At 44.7% G+C, this 14,705-nt stretch overlaps 1 protein-coding gene across 6 annotated transcripts in view; it reads left to right on the top strand.

The window, feature by feature from the left end:
* The first annotated feature begins 354 nt into the window (after positions 1–354).
* The window catches only part of CFLAR (CASP8 and FADD like apoptosis regulator), a 58,943-nt gene continuing 44,592 nt past the window's right edge, over positions 355–14,705 (top strand). For 2 of the 6 annotated variants that reach the window (XM_070388272.1, XM_070388264.1), the window contains exon 1: positions 355–660. The gene's annotated coding sequence lies outside the window, so the exon portion shown is untranslated. Of the gene's footprint in view, positions 661–1,126; positions 1,218–1,904; positions 1,926–10,374; positions 10,528–14,705 lie in introns of those variants that run through there. The other 4 variants (XM_005909833.3, XM_070388229.1, XM_070388254.1 and 1 more) reach the window with 4 other exon arrangements.

The following is a 14,705-nucleotide window of genomic DNA, read 5'->3' as shown; positions in this document are numbered from 1 at the left end:
TAGTGAAGTTTATCCCCTCCCACCTCCAACCCCCACCCCTTAAATTTTGCTAAACCTCTTCTGATGTTGTTATCTGGTATTATAGAAATCCAAGTAGGGCTCTGGGAAATGGAATATTTCCATTTGCAGTTATTTTTGCAACTTTCCTGTAAGTTTAAATATTTTTCAAGAAAAGTTCAGAAACTTAAAAAAAAAATCAGAAGAAAGTAGTTGTGAGCATTAAAGCATATAGCGCTTTTACATTTGCTATTTATTATTTTCCAGTACATCAGCAACAAAACTGCTAGTGCTTGTTGCTAGAGACAACTAGAACTGCTTGGTAAGCAACCGCCCAGAGTTCATAGCAAACACGTAGAGAAGTAAAAACAGGAAATAGACGACAAGGGGGCTGTGGCCTGGCACCGGTTCTACTGGAAGGGCGGGTGAGTGGGGTCTAACACAGTGAATGTCGGACCATCAGACTTTCATAAAGTGAAAAGTTTTTATAGGATCAGAGACAAGTCCAGGGAGAGGAAGCCCAGAGCGCTTGCAGACTGGACAGGAAAGCCACGTCTGCTTTCAGACTTTCGGTTTCTTTTTCTCCATCTTGCCTGCGGATTTTCAGGCGTCGGAGTGAAGTCTGGGCTGCAGCCAGAGGAGAGCCTCACCGCAGGCTGGACGGTAGGTGCACCCCCCCACCCCCACCCCCGACCCTCCCACGTTGCCTCTCGAGTTCACCCGGACTGGCGCTTCCTGGCACTGCGCCTGGGCGGGGGTGTGGGGCAGGGGGCAGGGGAGGGGTGGGACTTCTAGCAGGTGACTCAGTCCTGTAGAGAGAGAGAGAGAGATATATATATTATGTTCATGAATTTTTAAGTTTTTAATTGGAGGACAGTTGCTTTACAGCGTTGTGTTGGTTTCTGCGGAACAACAACCAAGAATCAGCCATAAGTATAGTACATCCGCTCCCTCTTGAACTTCCCTCCCACCCTCCAGGCCCCCATCCCACTCCTCTAGGTCCTCACGGAGCGTGGGGCTGAGCTCCCTGTGCTATACAGCAGCTTCCCACTAGCTGTTTTACACATCGTAGGGTATAAATGGCAATGCTACTCTCTCAGTTCCTCCCACCCTCTCCTTCCCCTCGTAGATCTGTTATCTTCGGTTTGCCCCCTGGGCCCTAGACCAGCTGGAGCTGCCCCAATTCTCTGGAGGGCCGCCTGAGTCTCCCAGGATCCCAGGTACCCGTTTGGGCGCGGGATCGCCCAGACCCAGAGACTCGCCCAAGAATGAAGCCCCAGGACCGCAACTTTGGTGGCAGATCCCCAGTGTTTTGCAAACTTTGCTTAGGGACATCCCGAGGGTTGCTCCCTTCGGCGTGACCTGATGAAAAGTCTGGCAGCTTTCCTTTGGCAAAGTTGATGAGAACTGGGACTTTCTGTCCTGTAGTGTGTCTCCGCGGAAGCGTCTGGTAGGACGGGAATTTTTACTCTTTTGCAATAGCCTGGTGAAGTAGGTTAGGGCTGCCCTTTCTTAAAGCAGTGTGTGATGTGTGTTTTGGCAAACTGGAAGAACAGCTTCCCTTAGGAAAGTTCGCAATGACTGATGGATAAGACTTTTTGTAGAGCCTTGAAATAAACTTGTTCCTTCCTCCCCCGCTTTTTCCCTTAATAGGACCTGGGGAATGTCTGGTCAGGGCTTTTTTTTTTTTTTTTTTTAATATTAACAGTGGAAGGCAACAGAACAAAGGCCACTGAAATTCAGAACAAGTTTTTAGTTGAAGGTTACAGGAAGTAAGTTCAAGGACGCCAAGGTTCTCCAATAGTTTCATTTGTTGACATTTGAAATTTGTTTACACATTGAGACGAAGAGCCAGTAGGGAGCTTGTTGGACACCGACAAAAAATGATTTAAAACTAGGATAGAGCTCTCAGGGTTGACCTGCTTCAGGTAAGAGATTTCAGATAAGATAAACGGAGTTCTGGGTAATTTCCCTTCAGTGATTCCCCTGAATAATCTTTAAAAAGTTTCTTTGGGAGAGCCAAAAAAAGAAAAGAAAAGAAAAGAAACTTGGCCTAACTCCAACACTTAGAAAAAAGACTAGGGTTTGTAAGGGAATTTTGAATGTGTTTGCCCTACAGAAGTTGCATTTTTAGTGTTAACACTTTTGTTCTACTTATAGCTTCTGGGTTGGACATCCTGATTAGAATGGTTTTTCCTAAGGACTTCATGTTTTATATTTGAAAGTGACATTTGCACTTCATTTAACACTGTTATTTATCATCTGGCACCCGCTCTCCAAGGTGAATCCACCTGCAGGCCCACAGGGGCCCCTTGCCCCTGCCCCCTGGAAATCTTGCACAACTGGAGAGTTGTGAGGGGATAGTCATGGGTAGTTTTTCTGAGTGGTGGCAGTGGACTTGTTCATAACTGAAAAGGAAGTATAGGTTTGGTCCCTGGGGTGACCTCAAGTCCCATTACCAGCAACGGCCATGCCCACTGCTGTCTTGGTTTGAGACAAGTAATCCCCCCACCCCCTGACCAACGCCAGGTGGGTTCTTTGCCCACACAAGGCAGAGTCTATTGTCTGGAGAGACAGCATGTAATGTGTACCTGTAGAGTTTTTAAGGTGTGGGGGCAAAGCGGTCTGGAGCAGGAAGTTTGTTTTGGGCTGTGGTTTCTGGCAGGCTGCCAGGCAGGAAGCCCACAGGAGCTTAATGCTTGCCTTGGAAGCCACAGCTAGGTGTGTCAGATGTTGTCCTCCAGTTTCTGTTCTGTCCGAAGTATAGTAAATCCTCAAAGTTCCATTCAGAGAGAATGTTGGTAGGTCCAGTTCGTTCCTAAGTCCAATAAAGTTAGCCTGGGTACCCAACTAACACAATTGGCTCTACAGTGGTGGTGGTGGTTTAGACGCTAAGTCGTGTCTGACTCTTGCGAACCCATGGACTGTAGCCTGCCAGGCTCCTCTGTCCATGGGAATTCTCCAGGCAAAAATACTGGAGTGGATTGCCATTTCCTTCTCCATGGCTATACAGTACTGTACTGTAATAGGTGTACAATACTTTTCAAACAAATAATACATAACAAACACAAAACCAAAGCTTTCTGTTTTGTTGTTGCTCTGGGGTAAATGATATAGTCATTAATCTTTTTTCTTCTTTGGTTTTTTTAAATCATCCATTCTTCAGTTTCTTTTTTTAAATTTTAATTTGTATTTTTTATGATAGGTCAAGAATTCTCTTACTTTCTTTTCTTTTTAATTTTGACTGCACCGAATGGCATGTGGGATCTTGTTCCTCAATCAGGGTTGGTATGATCTCAGGTGGCCTCAGCCTGCAGTGACTTGTAGGGGGGCTTCTGTTCTCCAGCCAGAGATTGAGGCTGGGTCACAGCAATGAGAGCACCAAATCCTAGCCACCTGACCAGCGGTCAGTGACAAGGCCCTGGTCCTTTGGTTTTGAGGAAAAGAATTCCCACAAAGACAGAAAGTAATGAAACAAGTTAAATATTTATTTGGAGGAAAAAGAGTACCATATGTGTGAATAGACACACGGGCAGACTCAGAGTGAGAGTCCCTGAATCTTGCCCTTGTGGCAGTTTTAATCACTGTTATGAGACATTTCTTCTGGGTTTCCTTTGGCCAGTTATTTTGACTTGCCTGGTTCAGAGTCTGTATTTGGTATATCTCAAGATCCTCCTCCCATGTGTGTGTATGCATTCTTAGGTAAAATAGATTCTATCACAGAGGTGTTTGGGTAGACTATCTCTTGGCCTTCTTCTCTTTTGACCTCTAAGTAGCCTTTCTGCATGTATAGTCTAAGAGGTCTCCTGACTTTGAGAATGAGAAATGTGTGGCCTGCACAGGGCCCAGCCTCCTCGCTGTCTCTTTTTTTAAGGACTAAGTGATATCATTTATATAGTAAACATATACTAGTCTATTCAGGAGATTTATGTGGGCTGGAATCATTCAGGGAGCCTCAAGGAGTAGAGAAACCTGAATTAGAAACCTGAATTAGGCTTTGAGAAAAGTTTGCCTGCGTGCTCAGTCGTGTCCAGCTCTTTGCGACCCTTTGGACTGTAGCCTGCCAGGCTACTCTGCCCATGGAATTTTCCAAGCAGTAATACTGGCATGGGTTGCCATTTCCTTCTCCAGGGGATATTTCTGGCCCAGGGATGGACCCCATGTCTCTTGAGTCTCCTGCATTGGCAGGTGGATTCTTTACCACTATGTCACCTGGGAAGCTGGAGAAAGGTTTAGATATTAATTTAGAGGTGGAGAGTAAAGAGGACATTCCAGATGGAGGCAAATATTCTTGCAAAGTTACAGAGTTAGGACAGAGATCAAAGTATTAGGGAAGGAGTGGGGGACAGTCCAGCTACATTTAGGAGTTTACCTGCTATGTAAGTTTTCTGTGGCTGCCCTCAGTCTTCCTTTCTTAATTGTCCTGCTATTCTTGTCTTAGAGTTTCTGTTCACAGGGAATGACTGTCCTATCACTTTACTCATCTTCCTCCTGCTTCAGAACCCAAGCCTCTTGCACTGAAAGCACAGAGTCGTAAACAGTGGACTTTCAGTGATGTTCCAAGAAAACATTTTAAAGCTTACAGTACAGTACTTTGAAAGTACAGTAGTCCAGTAAATAGTTGGCCTACGGGGGCTGGCATCAAGTGAACGTCCTGGGCTTGTGATACTGCACTACCGTATTCGATACAGTGTGTGCCCTCAGTCACTCAGTCATGTCCGACTGTTTGTGACACCATCGGCTGTAGCCACCAGGCTCCACTATCCATGGACTTTTCCAGGCAAGGATACTGGAGCAGGTTGCCATTTCCTACTCCAGGGAAGCTTCTCAAACCAAGGAATTGAACCTGCATCTCCTGCATTGGTTGGCAGATTCTTTACCACTGAGCCAACAGTGAAGCCCCCATTGAGCCTCTCCTAGTTCTTAAACAACAACATTGTTACCCCATAGAATTGCAAAATCTTCCTTTCACAAGCTCTGTCTCCTGGATCTGACAACCAGGTTCTAAGCTTGTTTCTCATTCTACCACCATCTTCATCTTGCGTCCTTGTAGATGATGTAAGGATGAGTAGGCATGACCCAAGTGCCCGCCTGCTGGGGCCCTGTGATGATGACCAGTCTGTTCAAGGCCTAGGAGGGTGAACTTGGCAGTCCTGGCCAGGACTCCTCTACAACTTAATGTAGATGAGTGGGAGCTTACCACATATGACAATACTCAAGAAGAAAGTAGGTAAGGGAGGGGAGATAATTTTGGGTGCTTGCGCTCTCTAGGGGAAGTTTGCCCTAGTGAAAATTTGCTTTGATTCAGGAGGAGTGGGGCCACTGCATTAAGTAGTTTTCCCTAGTGACTCTGCTCATGTTTCAGTATGGTTAGATGACTCACCATCTCCTTTTGGTCTAGATTCTTTCTCCTTCTGGGATTCTTTCATTCCCGCATTTTCTGCAGCCTGTATCCAGCTATTGTGAATCAGAGAAGTGATGTGAGGTAATGTTATGTTGAAATTTGTAGGAGTTTCCATGAGAGTCATGGGGCTGAGCTTCATCAAAGAACTTTATAAGATATACCTTCTAATTTTATGTCATTTTATAATTGAGATCAACTATAATTTCTGGGCAATTTGCTATAATTAAAATGTATGATTGGGAAGCCAAATATAATAATTTTTTAATGCATCCTCTTAGTCACTGATGGGCTTCCCTGGTGACTCAGTTGGTAAAGAACCTGCCTTCAATGTGGGAGACTCGGGTTCAATCCCTGGGTTGGTAAGATTCCCTGGAGAAGGGCATGGCAACCCACTTCAGTATTCTTGCCTGAAGAATCCCCTTGGACAGAGGGGCCTGGTGGGCTACAGTCTGCAGGGGTTGCAAAGAGTCGACACAACTGAGCGACTAAGCACAGCACAGCCACTGATACATTATGTATTTTCATATACATAATGTATCAGTGGGTAAAAGTATGCATTAAATATTAAATTTAAAAAATGAAACATATGAAAAATTTAAAATGCGCAATAAATAATTCCAAAGTGGAATGCATTTATGCTTCTGCTTTAATACATGGTCTTCTAGACCGTTTCTGCAGCATTCCAGAAGTCAGGACCCACGTGACGATCTGTTACTAAGCATGTTATTTTAAATAGTGGGCACAAAATGCCATCTTGTGTACTGTCTTAGGGTTAAAATGCCTATGGATGGAGAAAAGCTGCTTTTGTTATATTGGCTGCTCAAATTGCCACACACAGAGCCCACACCCACAGGTCCTGTACACAAATGAAGGAGGAGGAGCATGGGTCCTGTGACGTCCAGCGTGGACGCACTGCACTCCCATAACGTGGTCGGGAGCATGTGACCCTGGGTCCTGTGACGTCCAGCGTGGACGCACTGCACTCCCATAACGTGGTCGGGAGCATGTGACCCTGGGTCCTGTGACGTCCAGCGTGGACGCACTGCACTCCCATAACGTGGTCGGGAGCATGTGACCCTGGGTCCTGTGACGCCCAGCGTGGGACGCACTGCACTCCCATAACGTGGTCGGGAGCATGTGACCCTGGGTCCTGTGGCGCCCAGCGTGGACGCACTGCACTCCCATAACGTGGCACTCCATAACGTGGGAGCATGTGACCCTGGGTCCTGTGACGCCCAGCGTGGACGCACTGCACTCCCCATAACGTGGTCGGGAGCATGTGACCCTGGGTCCTGTGGACGTCCAGCGTGGGACGCACTGCACTCCCATAACGTGGTCGGGAGCATGTGACCCTGGGTCCTGTGACGTCCAGCGTGGACGCACTGCACTCCCATAACGTGGTCGGGAGCATGTGACCCTGGGTCCTGTGACGTCCAGCGTGGACGCACTGCACTCCCATAACGTGGTCGGGAGCATGTGACCCTGGGTCCTGTGACGTCCAGCGTGGACGCACTGCACTCCCATAACGTGGTCGGGAGCATGTGACCCTTTCTTCCTTTATCTCTTTAGAAGCTTCTGGATGACTCTCTCAGGCACTTCATCTTCATATCTCAGTGGGGATTCCCAGACACCTGAAAGTTCCAGGTTTACATGCTGCTTTCTGCAGCTGGGAAGGCAGGCTTCTCCACATTGCTACTCAGTGGTTTTGTATTGCTGGGAAATTACATCTGCTTGCATGCTGTGGGTCAGTGAACATGACTTGCTCTCCTGCCTCAGTGAACATGACCTGCCATGCCATGAGCAAAGCTGTACAAAGAAGGGAATACTAAGTGTATCTGTCCTGGAATAGGTTTAAGTATGCCGGGGACCAGTCATACTGGCAGTTATGCTACTGGGAACGTTACGTGCTTTTGATACCAGATGGTTTGCTGGCAAAGCTGGCATTCTGTGAGAAACATTGAAAAGCCTGATAAAGTGACATTTTACTGTCACCTACTGGGGCTATGCTGGGTGCCACAAAGCTTTATATACATAATATGGTGATTGAACAAAGGAGCTACTGACCAAGTCTGGGTGAGTTCTTCCCAGAAAAGCTTTACATGTAGGAAACACTTCAGCTGGCCCTGCAAGCTGAGCATGGTTTTGCCAGGTAATCCAGGCAAAGGTGCAAAGGTGTGGGTAAGAACTCCTTGTTGAGGTTGGTTTGAAGCCAAATGTGCGAGGTGTGTGTTAATGAGAGGTAAAGGCAGGTGCCAGACCTGGAAGAGTCTTGAATGCAAAGGAAATTGGAACCTGCGATGGGAGATAGGAGTCATTGAAAGGTCTGAAGTTAGGACAGTGCTTTGGTCCAAGCATGAACTTCAGAAAGTTCATTCTGATAGATCTCTTTGGAGATGGGGAGGCCACAGGCAGGAGGAACAGACAGGCCAGCGAGAAAGATGGATGCTAGGGCACCCCCTCATTTAAGAAGCAGGTACAGAAAGAGTGCTGAGGGGTTGGAGAAGGTTAGAGGGAAACAGTGTAAAATGTAGTGGTGTGAAGTCAGCCAAGGGAGAAGAGTTTCAAGGAAGAGTATCTAAATGCTTGGGTAAAAAATGACTTCCCTGTGACCATGGATTTGGCCACTAGGAGGCCACCAAGGCCTCTAGAAGAGCACCATCAGGTGAGGACACTCGGGTGAGGCGAGTGAGGCACTCATTTCAGGCCCATCATTTAAGGGGGTGTGAAAAATCGAGATAAATAATATTTTAATGCAAGATTTTGAAAAAATTGACATGAATGCCAAAAATCCATGATGAAGAAAATATCAGAATTCTCACTAAAGACAGTATCCACATTAATGAAGTTTCCTTTGTTTCAGGTTCCAGTATGGCACTGAGTCTCACTGTGTAAAGGGTGTGGGGTGGAGGGGACACCTGTGGAGGCATCTTGAGTTAATTGAGACACTGAAGGACCTGAAGCACGTGTTGCAGTCTCTCCCTTTCTGAAATCCCAGCTTCACATGAAAGGAGAAAGAGCGAAAGACTGGTTAAGTCCAGGGGATCTCAGGCGGAACGGGTTTTTTTGTTTTCTTTATTTTTAAGATGGAAGAGAATGAACATGTTTACAAGCTGAAGGAGGAGGAGTCCCTGAAGGTAGAGAGAGGTTGATGAAAGGGTGGAGACAAGAGGGCAAATGGGGAGTGGATGGCCCAGGAAGGTGTGGGACAGCAGGGGAAGGTGGAAGGTTGCAAGAGATCACTCAATCAACTGCAAGGTCAGTCGATGAGAAGTGGCTCCAGCGTGTGGTGTTTGGATAGAAGAAAGCTGTGAGGGTGGAAGGGGTGAAGGGGCTTTTGAAAGGAACTGACCGCAGTCCTGAAATAGCATGCCAAGCAGCAGTAAGGGGCCAGCTGATGTTGAAAACCACAAGAGTGTGGGATGATTTTTCCCATCCATTCAGCACGACTTCTACTCTAAATCTGTGAGTGGTGGACGCTCACCATCTGAGGATGGGATGCTGGCGTGACCATCCCGGTTTGCTGATGAGGAGCTTTGTGGACAGTGGAAATTTTAGTGCTCAAACTGGAAAGTTCTGGCATACCAAGGTATTGCAGAGCTGGTGGTGAGGAGGCAAAAGGGCAAGAGAATTGAGCTGCTAGCCAGAAAAGGGTTTGTAGCCCTTGCTTCTAGGTCCTATTTGGGGAGCTAAGAAAGTGAGGCCGTTGCCTTGAAGCGAATTCTGAAACTCTTTTCACTCATTCAAATACTAATTGAGTGCTTACTAGGAGTCAGGCACTGGGGTCTGTGCAGAAGATCTAACCACAAAGAAGACAACAGTGTTCTCTTGGAATATCCTTCTGTCAGTTGGTGTCAGTTGGTGCTCAGGACCCGTTCTCACTTAGGTCTAAAGAGTGGAAAACCACAAACTGCATTTCCCAGACTCCTTTATAACGTACATGTGGGCAGGATCTGTAACCAAGTGGAGGAGAGACCAAGTAGCTGGCTGCTCTTATTGGTTTCCCTGCTGGCAAGCAGGGCGGTGGTGATGGGGTTCAAGCAGCACATTGTTAAGTCCAGTCACCAGCTGTGGGGACAGAGGAGGCAGATGGGGGGCTGATTGACCCTCTGATCTTGGGATCATTGACTGAGCTGTTCTTTTTTTTTTTTTTTTAAGATTTCTTTATTTTTGGCTGTGCTGGGTCTTCCTTGCTGGATGCGGGCTTTCTCTAGTTGTGGTGGGTGGGGGCTACTCTTTGTTGTGGTGTGCAGGCTTCTCATTGCAGTGGCTTTTCTTATTGCAGAGTCACAGGCTGTAGGGCACATAAGCTTTAGTAGTTACAGCACATGGGATTAGTTGCTCCCTGTGGGATCTTCCTGGACCAGGGATCGAATCTGTGTTCTCTCCATTGGCAGGAGGATTCTTAACCACTAGGCCACCAGGGGAGCCCCGAGGTGTTCTTCAGCTCTGTGCTACTGTTGACAGCCTCCTGCGTCCCCACTGCCTTGGCCAAGACGAGGTCTTTCTGGGAGCCCTGGGAATCTTCCTCAGAAGCTCAGTTAGGAGACCATTCCTCAAGTCCTTACAGCACTTTTGTAAGCTCCTGTATCCACCTATATCAATGTTTTTCAAAACACCTGGAGTGGTTTCTTCTTCTAGAAGCTGACACCCTTCCCTTTCCATTAACCAGTGGAAAGGAACCCTTATGACTTACATCTGCTTTATTTGGTGTATTCAGTGATCATTCGCAACTATTGAGAAGTGAAACTGAAACTGCTCTGACTCTGAAGGTGGGGGACAGTTTGTACCATTGTGGAAATTTTGTGTGGGTGAGGAAATGAAGGAGAGACAGTCATTAAATTAAAATTTGCCAGAGAGGGGGTGCCAGAAAGGGGAATTCCTTAAAAATTCTAGAAGCACACACACAGCTGCCAGTTTTGCCCTGCTGGGAAAGGTGAATGACTTAAGACAGTGGGCGTGAAAGAACACTAACAGAAGTCTCAGTCACTCGGAGGGCTGGGTTTTTGAAAGAAGGAAGGAGAAAGAATTGGGCTTGGACAGCTCCTTTGTCTCTGAGTGAGGTGAAGCCGTTGACTTCAGAGGAGGTGTGTGGTGCTGAACTAGGCAGCTCAGGCAGGACGGGGCTGGTAAGTAATGAGCACTCTCCTTTCCCCAAACTCTAAAGAACTCATTCTACCTGCCACCCCCCTCCCCATCCCTTCTACCCTATCTTTTTAAAATATATATTTATTTGTTTTTGGCTGTGCTGGGTCTTCATTGCTGACTTTTCTCTTGTTTCGGAGAGCAGGGACTATTCTTTAATTGCTGTGCCTGGGCCTCTCATTGAGGTGGCCTCTCCTGCTGCAGAGCATGGGCTCTCGGGCACTTGGGCTTCAGTAGCTGGGATATGTGGACTCGGTACTTGCAGCTCCCGGGCTCTAGAGCACAGGCTCAATAGTTGTGGCCCAGTGGCTCAGTTGCTTTGTGGTATGTGGGGTCGTCCCAGATCAGGGATCAAACCCAAGCCTCCTGCATTGGCAGCTGGATTCTTTATCACTGAGAAACCAGGGAAGCCCCCCTTCTACCCTATCTCTTGAATCATGTTAAATAAAATTGGACTTGTTCTTTTTGATGGTAACTTTGGGATGCTTCTAGGCTTTCTTGTTCTAAGGATTGTCTATGTATACACCAAAAAAGCTCTGAAGCATTTTCAATGCTATGAGATAGTTTCTATATGGCATGCTCTGGTTGTTTCTATGCAGTACTTGTTAACTGAACTGGTAAGGGCTACATGCAGTAGAGAGAAAGAGAAACTCCTTTTTTTAGTTCAAGAACATATAGGGTTTCCTTTTAGCTAATTATTGTCTTCTAATTTTATTGCACTGTGGTCAGAGAATGTGGTCAGAGGTGTATTTATTTTACTGTCTGTATATCTATTGCTGAGCATATGTAGTAAAATATTACAAATTTAGTCACTTCCCCTCTGAATTTTTATCTAGTGATGTTTTGTTAATCCCACAACAGAAACCAATTTTCTGTGTTAATTATTCATCATTATTATATGTTTTAATATTTTAATACACATATCCCTAAACAATATATGGTATTGTTACTAACATTTAGGGTCTTATGTAAGTTGAGAGTGCTCAGCATGTGTGCATGCTCAGCTGCTCAGTCGTGTCCAGCTCTTTTGCGACCCCCATGGACTGTAGCCTACCAGGCTCCTCTGTTCATGGGATTTCTGAGGCAAGAATACTGGTGTGGGTTGCCAATTCCTTCTCCAGGGGATCTTCCCGACCCAGGGATTGAACCTGCATCTCTTGTGGCTCCTGCATTGACAGGTGGATTCTTTACCACTGCGCCACCTGGAAAGCCCCAAATTATTACTAACATTAAAGATCTTCAGTTCAGTTCAGTCACTCAGTCGTGTCCGACTCTTTGCAACCCCATGAACCGCAGATGCCAGGCCTCCCTGTCCATCACCAACTACCGGAGTTTACCCAAACTTATGTCCATTGAGTTGGTGATGCCATCTAACCATCTCATCCTCTGTCATCCCCTTCTCCTCCTGCCTTCAATCTTTCCCAACATCAGGGTCTTTTCAAATGAGTCAGCTCTTTGCATCAGGTGGCCAAAATTTTGGAGTTTCAGCTGCAACATCAGTTCTTCCAATGAACACCCAGGACTGATTTCCTTTAGGATGGACTGGTTGGATCTCCTTGTAATCCAAGGGACTTTCAGGAGTCTTCTCCAACACCACAGTTCAAAAGCATCAATTCTTCTGTGCTCAGCTTTCTTCATAGTCCAACTCTCACATCCATACATGACTACTGGAAAAACCATAACCTTGACTAGATGGACTTTTGTTGGCAAAGTAATGTCTCTGCTTTTTAATATGCTCCCTAGGTTGGTCATAACTTCCCTTCCAAGGAGTAAGCGTCTTTTAATTTCATGGCTGCAATCACCATCTGCAGTCATTTTGGAGCCCCAAAAAATAAAGTCTGACACTGTTTCCCCATCTATTTCCCATGAAGTGATGGGACCAGATGCCATGATCTTCGTTTTCTGAATGTTGAGCTTTAAGCCAATTTTTTCACTCTCCACTTTCACTTTCATCAAGAAGCTCTTTAGTTCTCCTTCACTTTTGGTGTCATCTGCATATCTGAGGTTATTGATATTTCTCCCGGCAATCTTGATTCCAGCTTGTGCTTCTTCCAGCCCAGCGTTTCTCATGATGTACTCTGCATAGAAGTTAAATAAGCAGGGTGACAATATACAGCCTTGACGTACTCCTTTTCCTATTTGGAACCAGTCTGTTGTTCCATGTCCAGTTCTAACTGTTGCTTCCTGACCTGCATATAGGTTTCTCAAGAGGCAGGTCAGGTGGTCTGGTATTCCCATTTCTTGCAGAATTTTCCACAGTTTATTGTGATCCACACAGTCAAAGGCTTTAGCATAGTCAGTAAAGCAGAAATAGATGTTTTTTTCTGGAACTATCTTGCTTTTTCGATGATCCAGTGGATGTTGCCAATTTGATCTCTGGTTCCTCTGCCTTTTCTAAAACCAGCTTGAACATCAGGAAGTTCACGGTTCACATATTGCTGAAGCCTGGCTTGGAGAATTTTGAGCATTACTTTACTAGTGTGTGAGATGAGTGCAATTGTGCGGTAGTTTGAACATTCTTTGGCATTGCCTTTCTTTGGGATTGGAATGAAAACTGACCTTTTCCAGTCCTATGGACACTGCTGAGTTTTCCAAATTTGCTGACATATTGAATGCAGCACTTTCACAGCATCATCTTTTAGATTTGAGATAGCTCAACTGGAATTCCATCACCTCCACTAACTTTGTTCATAGTGATGCTTCCTAAGGCCCACTGGACTTCACATTCCAGGATGTCTGGCTCTAGGTGAGTGATCACATGATATGATATGCATGCTTTAGCAACTTTTTGCTTTAGCAGAAATATTTGTTTTATTTTTTGTCTGTTTGTGAGATTCATTCATAGTTCCTCATTTTTCATGGCTGTATTGTATTTTACAAAGGACTGGGACATTTTATTCAGTCTCTTTTAGTAGACTTGTAGGTGGTTACCATTATTGTGTGCTAAGATTTACTGATGCTTGGAACATTATGTACATGTCTTGGTGTTCTAAGAATTTTAAAAGCATATTCATTTAGGAATAAAATTTTCATGTCATAGAGTAACATATGCTTTCATCTTTATCAGGTATTGCAACTTGTTCTTTAAAGTGGCCAAATCAATTTATAATTCCTCTAGCAATGTGTAAAGTTTCTAATTTCACTATATTTTCTCTGACATGTAGTAACAGATTTGACCAATGTGAAATAATATCTCACTGTAGTTTAAATTTGCATTTCTCTGAATACTATTTTGCCTTCAATATCTTTTCATATGGTTTGTGGCTGTTTGGGGTTTCTTCTTCTGGGAATTGCCTATTGCCTATTTTCTCCTTGGGTTGCTTGTCATATGCTTATTGATTTGCAGAAATGCTTTCCATATTCTGGCTACATCTACAAAATCACTTTTGTATTTGTAGGTTATAATAATGTTCTTGGAGAATCTTTTCTAGACATTTTATGTCCAGGACTTTAGTACTTGTGGAATTGGCTTGTATATGGTATGAGCAAAGGATCCCAGTTTATCCTTTTTGTATGTATGGAAAACTGTTGTCTCAGCACCCTTTCTGGACATTAATATTCTTTCCCTCTTGATTTACAGGACCACCTTAGTTGTCAGTGTGTGGATTTATTTCTGAGTTCTCATCTGTGTATTGGTTGTTTTATTACCTATTCCTGTGTCATATTACTATACATTTATAATAAATCTTGATATCTGGTAAGGCAGCTTCATTCAACTGGTTGTCCTTAAAGCTTGTACTGGCTATTCTTGGCCCTTCTTCTCCATATAAGCTTAAAAATCAGCTTGCCATGGTCCATGGCAAAATTTTTTCAGTGTTTGATTGGACTTAAATTTGTATAAATTCATTTGGGAATTGATATCCTCATGATATTGAATCTTCTGTCCATGATTATCATACATTTCTTCAGTTATCTTTGTCTTAACTGAAGTCTTCCTTAAGGTTTTATAATTTCTTCTTTAATGTCTTGTGTATCTTTTGAAAGGTTTTTTTTTTTGTATACCATATAAATTTTGCTGCTTTTGTAGATAGTATCTTTTTTAAAAAATTTACATTTTCTTCCTATTTTTTTGCTAATGGATAGAGATATAATTGACTTTCATTTATTAATCATATATCTCCAAGCCTTAACCTCTTATGAATTCTAGCATTTTGTCTGTTGG

Source organism: Bos mutus, chromosome 2 (assembly GCF_027580195.1).
Source record: "Bos mutus isolate GX-2022 chromosome 2, NWIPB_WYAK_1.1, whole genome shotgun sequence".
NCBI lineage: Eukaryota > Metazoa > Chordata > Mammalia > Artiodactyla > Bovidae > Bos > Bos mutus.
The sequence above is the reverse complement of the archived record's forward strand: the minus strand, read 5'-3'. Positions and strand labels throughout refer to the sequence as shown.